The following is an 11,195-nucleotide window of genomic DNA, read 5'->3' on the forward strand; positions in this document are numbered from 1 at the left end:
GTTTGTTTGCTTAGTTTTTGTTTTGTTTATTTATTTATTTTTGTTTATTTAGTTTGTTAATATGATCTGTATATCATACAGTCAAAGAATGGTTTGGGTTAAGAGGGACCTTTACAGACAATCTAGAAGATAGTTGGGGCTTTCTGCTTCTGTTCTTTTCCACTTAAGTGAATAATAAATGCTGTAGGTTGGCTCTACCACTTTGTATACAAAATTTGTTAACAAATGAGACCAGCACAATAAATTGAAGAGGAAAGATTTATAGTGTTTTAATCTATACTGGGAAAAGAAACGCTAGAACCACTCCAGTCACCTCAAAACACAACTGAGACTGTTATTAGAGATGGGTCAGCAGTATGCTTGATGTATTTAAGACACATTGACTTAGCAGAATTTAAGTAAGAATGATCCACATTATTTGAAGTATAACTTAAAGCCATTTTTAAGCAAACAACACTAGTATAGACATCAATCATCTGGCTTCTTCATTCATGGAGTCACTCATTACAAGCTCTGCTACACTTCTTTGTTGGCTATGGGCTTTAGTTTCCACTGTTTGACCTCTCAGGAATGATTAGATACTTAGAGAGGTCTTATCTCTCAAGGCCACTATGAACGTCTCCCACCTTGCTGTTTTACAGATAGGCACACAGTATTTGGGAAGCAGAGTAACCACAGCCAGATTGATAGATACAAATGAAGAAGAAGATACCCTTTCACATTCTATGTGTTTATCACATTCCCTCACCCATCTGATGTACACGTAATGCTTCTTTTGCAAGGTCTAGCCTGTACCGCTCAAGTGGTGGTTTCCTTTGTCTTAGTAATCCCTTAGTTCCATCCCAGTGGTAAGTCCAACCTTGTATTTCTGGGGGTGGATTTCATATGCTGCCAAAAGTGAAGTCATAAAAATAGGTGAGAAGCCCTCTGACCAAAAAGGACTTACTTATGGCCAGAAGGGTAAAGAGTATTTCAGATAATGGGTGGACTTGTGAATATAGGCTCAGGGTTCATGGAAGCCCAGCAGCTTTGAACAAAATTGATGAGCTGAGATAAAGTGATGATGAGTCTGAGGGGAGGAAAACAAGAAAGTAACATTTATTGAGGGGGAAGAGAGTATGTGAGATGGAAAGTGAGGTAAATGCGCATTGTACAATGCTGAGTGAGTGGAAAAAGAAAGAGAATCCATGTGACTGGGCATCTGTAAGCAACTGGTCATGTGTGGTGATGGCCATCCTGAGTTTGTGTACCAAAAAGGACATATGTATATACGGGAGACAGATTTATACTGCAAGCTATTTGACAAAGGATTATCTTCCGTTTTTGTGCATGTTTGGATATGAAATAGTGTGTGAGAGAGAAAATTCTGGAGGGAGAGAGAATACGTATCGGAATGTAGCACAACTCAGATTGGAAGCAGCTTCAGAAGCTGCTCCAGTCTCCTGCTCCTGTACGGAAGAAGACTGTGGCAAACATTATGATGAAGTTTTGCACATACATGTTTGCGGTACAGACTGAGTAGTAGGCTTTTGACATCATTAATTTTATTGTAAATCTGCAAAATTCAAACTGCTGTGCTCATGTATGTTTGTATAAAATAAGGTATCAAATACAAAAGTGTATAGACATGTTCCACTCATGCCCTGATGAAGATACATGCATATTCATATTATTCTGTCCTAGGTTATTTTATTGCCCCAAGAACTAGGCTTGAATCACCCCTACTTCTCCTCTTAGTACATTTAATGCAGGTACAGCTGTTTGTTTTTGTGTGTATGTTCTGCTTTTTTTACTAACCTTCTAAGCCAAAAGAGCTGCTTTTATGTAATTTAATGGGTGTAGAAAAACACTGAAGGACAGGTAAGGTGAAAAGGAATTGTATGGAAGAAGCATGGTTGTATCATTGAAGGAGGACCATAAAAATAAAATTAATGTCCTTTCTTCTCTACATGAAAATTAGATTTCCTAATGCTGTTATAGTGCTTATTGGGTGTACTTGCCTATGCAATCTCTTCTCAAGGTTGTGCAGCATATTGAAGTTTTTCAGGTCAAAAGTAACAACGCTTCAGTAGAATAATTGCAGTTTGTATAAAAAGACTTTCACTGCTTATAAAATAGAGTTTTTCATTTTAATGAATATACAGTTGATTAGTCCCAGTTAATATATTACCGTGACTTAGCAATGATATCCATAATGTAGGTATGTTAAGCTACTGTTTTTGTAGGCATAATAATCCTCAGTGTGCTGAAAGAGCACTGTAATAGTTCAGGACAGCAGGGTTTCAGTTCATTACGTTGTAGATTGTTTTTACTGTGTGTATATCAACCAGTTTCAATTCTGGTCGTATTGATTTTCTAGTGACAGCAGTCAGCATTCTGTCAGAGAGATGGCGTTGCATACAACTCAAGCATTATACATATTGTCTGGTGATAAAACTTCTCAATGCCAATAATGGACACCTATGTGAAATTATTTAGGAATTGAAGTTTTCTAGAAAAGTCTGGAGAGAAGTTTGCAATCTTGCTGGCAGGTAAATTAATTGGATTTTGCAGCACAAATGGAAACTGGAGAAAGGAAAATCTCCTGCAAATATCACAGTTCAGTGGCCGGTGAAACATGGGGATGAGGGATATTTCTGATGAGGTTGAAAAGAGATACAAAAATGAAGATGTACAATAGAAAACATGCATTACTAATACCAGTACAGACCAGATGTTTGTGTAAATGGCAACCAATAATTTTTTTACTATGCACAAACTGGTGCTACTGCAGACTAATTTTAGGCAGGTAGTAACATTGCGGAGAGAGCTCGTTGCATTTGAAGTGAAAACAGAGCAGTCTCCTCTCCATCCCTACCTGCTTGAAAAGTCTAAATAGAATGGAAGAATAAACAAAGCTGTTTCAATGACTACAATTTTTGAGGGCTTTTTAAATACCAGAATGACAATTTTTTGTATTTTGTAGAGGTATTTGTATGGACTGAATAAATCAGTGGCTTAAATATGGCAGAGATCTGGAATTTATCTAACTCAGAGATGCAAAAACCGTGTGAATTTACATTCCATGTAAATGCTGGAGGAGCAACCACCTCAGCAGTGAGGGTTAAAACAAAGGAAGGGTCTATATGGGGTGAAGAAGATAAATGAATGAATGTAAAAAAAAAAAAACTTTGACTGGGAGGCTTGGAGGTACAGGAAAAAAGGATTCGCCAAACCTAACCCAAGGCTAGACCTTTCCAAAGAGTAAAGCATAAACCAAAGGACTATTTAGCAATGCAGATAGCACATCATAACTAGCACAAGAAGACAGTAGATCCCTGAAGCACTGAGGTTACATATAGTCTAGCTACATTCCCCAAATTTGCAGTTTTCAGGAGGGATAAAGATGTAGAAAGTAAGGTCAAAGGTAAATTTACTAAAGGTAGATCAGGAGTGTCCTTTAATAACAGCAGATTTTTTATGGGCAGAAATCTCATAGATCCAATTGATTTCCTTCTCAGTAAAACACTTGAAAATGCAGTACTTGTTACATTCTTAGCTGAAATGGGAAATAGCACAAGAAATGTAACTTAGATAAAGAACTGCTAAAAGAGGGATGACAATAGCTCTGTGCTGAAATGGGCACTATGAAACCAGAGAGAAATTTCAAGTGGGGATCTTTATACCAGCATTTGGCTCAATCTTATTTAATAAAGGCAGTGGCACAAAAATAAGAATGTGCTAATTAAACTTGCTGATGACAAAAAGTGAGAGGCCTTGCTCAAAAAGAGCTGTATCAAGAATGGCATTCCTAGAAAACAGGTGACCTAGCAGGCTGGAGTAATTGAAATAAAATTAAGTTTAATATAAAATACAAGGCCATGTCCTTAGGGATTAATAACAAGATTTTCTGGCATAATAGGGGATTCATCCAGAGGAAGTGATAGGTTTGAAATGCCGAAGTGTAGTAATTGTTCATGGTGTACAAAAAGTGTACTGAACAACCAAACTTATGAAGAAAGATTAAAAAAAAAAAAAAAAAGCTTAATGGAAGAAATGCTGAGTGGCATATGATTACTGTCTGTGCATAAATTACACCCAGGTTAGCGCCTTGATAAAGGAAGAGTTATTTTAAGTCATAGCACAGTGCTGGCCCAGAAGCAGATGGATATAAACAGAGCATGAATGAGACTGAGAAGGAAATCAGGATGTGTCTAAGCATCAGAAAATCAAGGTTCTGAAATAGTCTTGCAACAGGAGTTGTGGGTAGAAAAAGCCCAAATTTCAAGGTGGAATCCAAGAACAGACTTAAATGGTAAGGATTTCTGCAGGGGTTGAACTCAGTGACTTAGATTATGCCTTCCACACATATGTCCACAAAAGTTTAGAGACCAGGGATAAATGGCCAGATCAATTTTGTTTGGGGGACAGGCTAATGACAAATTAGCAAGGAATTTACCTGAGAAATCACAAAACCCATGAGTAATCTAAAAGAATTGCAAACTGCTTCTGAAGGAATGGGTAACAGAACATGGAAATCCCTTCATGTAGATAGTGGAGCTTTTTTATTTTGAAAATATTGATTACTTAAGCATGATAATTGTTTTGTAGACTGCATTTTGAATAGTCCATCAGGGATATTACCACTCCTTCAAATTAAAAAATCTGATCATATGATTCCAAGACACCAAAAATAAATAAACAACAACAAATAAAAACAAACAAGCCAACCAAACAAAGCATTTCAATAACTGGAAGCTTCATCTGTGCAAGCCACAAAGTGACCTCAAAGTGCTGCAATAAGTTGGATGTTTTCCGTCTGCATGGCATGTGACATTTATTTGTTTTGATTTGAGAATAAAAGAAGTATGTGAAATGCATTTTTCTTACAGGAAGACCTATACCTCTGTTGTTTTAGAAAGAAGGATAGTGGGCCTCCAGGGTACAACGTAGAAAAATACCCAACTAGCCCCAATGGATTTTTTTTCAGGAATCAAACTCCTTGCCTCTGTTTCTCTACGAAAGGAAAATGGATAAAACTGCCTGTCTTTGACTTTATAGGAAGAATTGAACCTAGTCCTCCAGTCTTTGCCCTGAGAAAGCTTGTATAAAATGCTCACGAGCAGAATGCTCTGCTTATGTCTTCAAAACACCTTCTTCATCTTCTGTTCATAGTTTAGTTTACAACAAAATTCTCAGTAAATGTAAAGGGAATGATATCAAGATTCTAATGTTTTGTAATATATTTAGAAATATAGGTTTATATTCACATATGCATATGTGCAGTTACTACTTGACAAGTCTGACATTTATGCCTAAAAAACTAATGGGCCTTTTTAGAATATGGCTTTGAAAGAAAAGTTTTTCAGCTTAATTTGGTTGCTATTTCTGTTTTGTATGATGTAACACTGTATACATGTTTCATATACGCATACAGGGTCAGTCTGACCATGGCATTAGTTCAGAGCTCAATGCCAGTACAGCTTTGCAACTTGAATAATCAAGTGCAAAGGCCTCATTTAGGGTTTTTAAGAGTAGCATCAGAATGTGTTGCTGCACTGAACCAATTATCACAAACATACCTCTTAAAGCTGATCTACCCAAGCAAGTATCTGATAACAATGCTTATCATAACTGAAGATTTTACTGATAGAAAAATCTGGAACAGTAGAATAGAAACATTGAAAAACCTGGAACAGTAAATATATAAATCACTATATTTGTTAAAATAAAGCATTAGAAAGATGGCCTGACAGCCTTTGTATAAATATTAGCAATAAGGTGTGTACGAATAAGATCAACTACTGTATGCCTATTTTCTATTTAATTTTCTCTGTTGAAGGAAAAATGTTTGCACCACTTCCACATAATTTTATATCTTTGCTTTATTAATAGTGTAAACTGCTAAGATTTTATTAATGTATTATTGAATTCATTGTAAGCGGAAAAGGCAGTAGGATTGTATATTTTTAATGAGCAATAGCATGATTTTTAAAATCTGTGTATAAAAGAATCTAAAAATCATATACATACTGACCTGCAAAATAAGTATTTTGAGAATAGAATATGATACATCTAATTTAATAACAGTATTATAAAATATTCTCACCTAGGATACTAACTGCACACATAACACACTATATAATTAAAATTTGAAGAGAAAGTTAGTAATTGGAATCTTCTGCTAGACATGAGTCAACTCTTTTCCTTTTAAAAATACAGTAAAGGTGTTTTTGAAAGATGTAAAATTATTATGCCTTTGCGTCAAATTATATTCAGTTTTGATATGTCAATTTTGGGGACTGGAAGAATAATATCAAAACACTTAAGAAGAACTACTTCCTAGAAGATGCCTTCTGGAGCTGTCACCATTAAAAACTAGTGTGAGATGTGAGAGCTGCAGGATGCTCATGGCAGGAGCTGGGTTACCTGGGAAAGAAATGGGTGGGGAGGAGAGCTGGCTGCTGCCAGGCTGCATCCAAGCTCATGGGAGTCCAGTTCTCACCCCCTGCATGTGAGCAGCCAAGAGAGGCAGCAAGAAGGTGGGAAGTATGACAGCAGCTTTGAAAGGGAGTGGGGTGGGGTGAAAGTGTGAGGGGCCTGAGGGCACTGCCAAGCCACACTACCCCTGCTTATCCCCAGTGGGGCTCTCCCACCTGCCCCTGACCCCACATCACTCCAGGGTTGGCAGCCCCTGCCCCAGCAAGGCCCCAGCAGGGCAAGGCTCCAGCTCCCCACAGCCCAGCCCAACCTGGCCATGGACATGGCTAAGCCAGGCCACCCATGGGCCTACATCCCACCCTGTCCCCGACCCAGCCTGTCCCCAGGGAGACGTCTTGTTCCCAGTGCCCCCACCTGCCCCTGCCCTGCACCCCAGGGGCCTCCCATAGCTCCCAGCCCACACAGCACCCAGAGAGAAGGGCAGACAGAGGGAGCTTCCTGAGGAAATAAAATAGCTGCGGGGACCTTATCAGGACATCATTCAAGTCCCAAACACGTGATGCTCCTACAGGAGGTGATCTCTTCCATCTTGTTCTCCTGGCAAGACCTGCCACGGGATGGTGCTGGGGTCATAGCCTGGTGGCCGTGCACAGCACCTGGTGGAGCTGAAACAGGAGCTGTCGCATTCCTGCATGCTGGGTGGGTCTCAATAAAAAATCAGCCCTTGGTAAAAATACACAGTGGATCTCAATACATCTAAGTAGCGTTGGCATAGACAAAAGGATTTCTCAGTGAAAGAAACCTGAGAAGAGATTGGGAAAATGTAGAGGAAGGCTGGAAACTTGGCACACCATCAGAAAAGGAACTGGTGTTATTAGAAACCTCACTGTGTTCCATAGTTCTCCCTGCAGGGAGATACAATTAAAACACCCTTGTTTTACATTCGCCCTGTTTCACTCACTGTTGGAAAACTGTAAAAGTGTCATTAAAAACAGGCATTTTCTTACTGGAGTAAACTGCATGAGCATCCTTACCATGATAGAAGTGCATGAACACACGATGCTAGCAGAACTCAGTGCTGTGTAAATGAGGTTTGGGAAGGCTGCTGGAGCGCAGAGCTGGAAGCTGCTAGTCTATCAATGCAGGAGTCATTACGGGAAGGTGAAGAGAGTGCATGTAAATAAATCCAATTATCCCTCTCACTCTGGTCAGAATTCATTTTGTGTCCTCCCTAATTTGACCTCTGGTCTTACATTCTTAGAAAATTTTACAGTATTTTTATGTATGCTTATTTCTTTAAATCAGTGCAGTGTGGCCTTTATTCCAAATGGTTGGCTTTATTTCTAATGCTTTTATTCAAGATACCCACTGGGTGTGCTTTAAATTACACTGTTTATAGTGCTGTACTCTAAGGCTTGTTCTGTAAGTTTTTACATATGGGAACAAACCCACCTCTGTAAAGAGAACAGTCTCTGTGTATTGTCTAGAGAGATTAACCTAATCCTTACAGGGATTCCTCAGTCATCAGGGTGGAAGGAAGAACTAACCACAGGATTTACTATAGAGGAAGCAGAAAGTGTAGAGAAAGCAACAGAAAATGTGAAAGATATAAGAGAAATGATGTCACAGATTATAAAGTCAGAGTGTGGAGAGTGTGACGGAGCAAACTGTGAATATGTGAAGCCAAGAACCAAACTGGCCTGCTGTGGCCTTCCAGACCCTGGTGAGAGGCCCTGAATTACTGCTTCACATGGCACCCATTTCCCAGAAGTTGGATTCACAGATACCTATTACAATCTTACTGGAATAATGAAAATATTATGGAGATGATAAGAGGTGTTTCCCTTAAATGTTATGATTTTTGTCAAAATATACAAAAGAACTCAAATCTACTGAAAACTGTCACATCTCTTTGGCATCTCAGTATATTACCCACCATAAGGTTTTTCAAATAATTATAATAAAAATCCTTAAAAAGTATCATTAATAAAAGCATTAACTAAACCACACTTCAATATGTTAAACAGGTGGGCACAATGTAAAAAGCAGACTGAAAATACAAAGAACAACTTACTAATTCCTCTAGTTAGTTAGTTATTATTAACAAGGAACTCTTGTTGAGGACAGCTGCTGTGTTTTTGTCCATTTGTAAAAAGTTTGCTGTTACTAGAATAAAACTGAAATAACAATCCCGAGAGGCTCAAGTAACTTTTTATTTTAGGTGTTCAGTATCAAGAGGTGTTTTGGTTGGTTTCTCCACAAAATCCTAAGAAAAGACTCAGCTCAACTTAGTTGAGGAAAATGACATTTTCGTTAATGTATTTATAATTGTACTTTTTGCCTATAACAGCTTAGTAAAGTATTTGTATAATGCTACTGAAATGCATTTTTTTCAGGGTTTTTAAGACAAAAGCTGCAAAAACTTGTTAAATGCAGGGCTAAACATGTTGAAAAAGACTGCATTTATCAAGATTAACATTGCTTACTCAGTAGGTCAAGGAAATGTCAAGATAAAAGACTTTACTACAAAACCAATTGTTACCAACAGTAAATAGGAACTACATATATAAATAAATAGGATAATCTAAAAGCAAAGTTCACACAAGTTTAATTTCCACCTGTGATAATCGGAAATCTTGCCCACATTTATGTGGTAGTGTAAAATATGTTTGTAGTAGTGTTAAATGAGTCTTTGATTTTTGATGTCATAGAAATACATGTATAATAACAACACCCTTAGTTAATTTATCCCCCTGTTTATCCATAATTATGGCTAATTTCTAGGGAATCAGTTCATAAATTTGTATTTAGGATTTTTATTCTCTGGGCATTTAATTTACTCAGAAAAAAAAAAACCTTTCTGTATTTGCTTTGCTGAGAAGTTAGAAATTACCATCATTATGAACATCTGAGAGACAATATGAATAACAACATTTCAGCAAATAAACTGAATGCTTTTATTATGAAATCAGTTTAGTTTATTCTGCATCTAGAACATCACTATCTTGAATGGGCTTTGAGTCTGGTCCTTAAGAAAACAGGTAAGTAATACATTTTCTATAGATAAGTGGTAGTTTTCCTAGTACTGAAGTTTACAGAGTGAATTTCTACATATTTCATTACCTATCCAAATAAGATTATAACAAATATTTCCATGAGCAGGAGAGTTCTGACTGAACTTTCCCAGTAGTTTAGCCTCAGATTAAGAACTCTGCACATTGGTTTCCCTACCACTGAAAACCCTGCTCTAGATTGCCACCTGTTGTCATGCAATTTGCAGTAATGTAATAATCTGTAACATCCTGTTAAATTTGGTTGAAATTGGTCATGAGTTCTAAAACTACCTGGAGAAATTATGCCAGGCAGACAGAAGGACAAATGCTTGTTCAAGTAGCATAATTACATAGGCTTTCTTTTCTCAGGAAAAAGGCTAGAAATTGCACGTGGCAAGATAATTCTTTTTGAAATTGTCTCTTCAGAGTTTAGTCACAAATTGGTAATGTGATTATTTTAGATTTTTCCTTCTATCTTCTGTATCGGTTTTAGGCAGATATATGTTTCTATATATTACTCATTGCATTTTCACATTCTAATGTTTTACTTCAAAACATGACAGATATTAGCACACTTAAACAAAAGCATTGCTAAACATCATTATGTGAACATAAATTTTGAAGTCAGTTCTTTCCAAGTTGGCAGGCAGGCCCTGCTCTTAACCACACGTTTGATGACTTGCAGACTATCAGTGATGATGACTACTATTTTGTTCTGAATCCTCTTCTCCCTCTGTCTCACATTCTCCTCTTCTGTTGTTAGCAAATGAATAATACTTTATAGATTAAAAATAAATTAAAGGTAGGAAACAATGATTAAGAAAGAGTTTTCTAGTTTTCCAAAGGAAGAAGTCATTTAGAGAATTCTGTGGCATCCGACAGTTCAGCGTTACAAAAAGGCTGCAAAAGGAAGTGAATGTACAGTTGGCGAAGTCTGCAGTTGACTCAAAGTATTCAGGATAATCAGCTAGAAAGCTGACTGAGGAAGGTTGCTGAAGTATTGCACAAATAAATTATAAAACGTCAGGAAAAAAAAAATAAAAGCAAAAAGCTTAGTTAGTGCAAAGTGCTTGTGTCTAGTGTTTGTAGGAAACTAATCCTAATAGTGATACACATAGTAATGGAGAATCATTTGCCACTCAGGAATAGGCTCTTAGAAGACATTGTAGCTCATAATAGTCAAAAAGAAAAACAGAATTGGTATAAGGCATTGGGAAAGGAGCCGAAACCAAACCACTCATTATAATTTCAGGTAATACAATACTTGCATTGTTTGTACACTACAATGTGTACAAACTACAATGTACAAGTCTACATCATTTGTACACTTGATTACTACATGAAATTCTAGTCATGCAGCGGTACTAGTGTATCAGTTAGAAAAACTAGAAAAATTAAACAAGAGCTTTGGTATGCAAAGAAAAAAAAAGCAGTCCTCAGGAGATTAAGTATGAAAACTGAAGTGAGTTATCATAATGGTGTATAAGACTGTGCAGTTTTTTGTTTGTTTGTTTGCTTTCCTTATAATGCTACAATTAAGCTTGAGGGAAAAAAAAAAAAAAAGGAAATACTACTTTTTACAATACGTAACTCAAGTGTAACATCCTGCCCTAGTAGTCAAAACCATAAGACTGTTCATTATTTTCCCAGTTTCTTAATGGAGGGCATATTCAATAATACTATTAAACATGAATGGTGTCCCCACTGGTCAGGGGACTTAAA

The sequence above is a fragment of the Anas acuta genome, chromosome 5, assembly GCF_963932015.1.
Source record: "Anas acuta chromosome 5, bAnaAcu1.1, whole genome shotgun sequence".
Classification (NCBI taxonomy): Eukaryota; Metazoa; Chordata; class Aves; order Anseriformes; family Anatidae; genus Anas; species Anas acuta.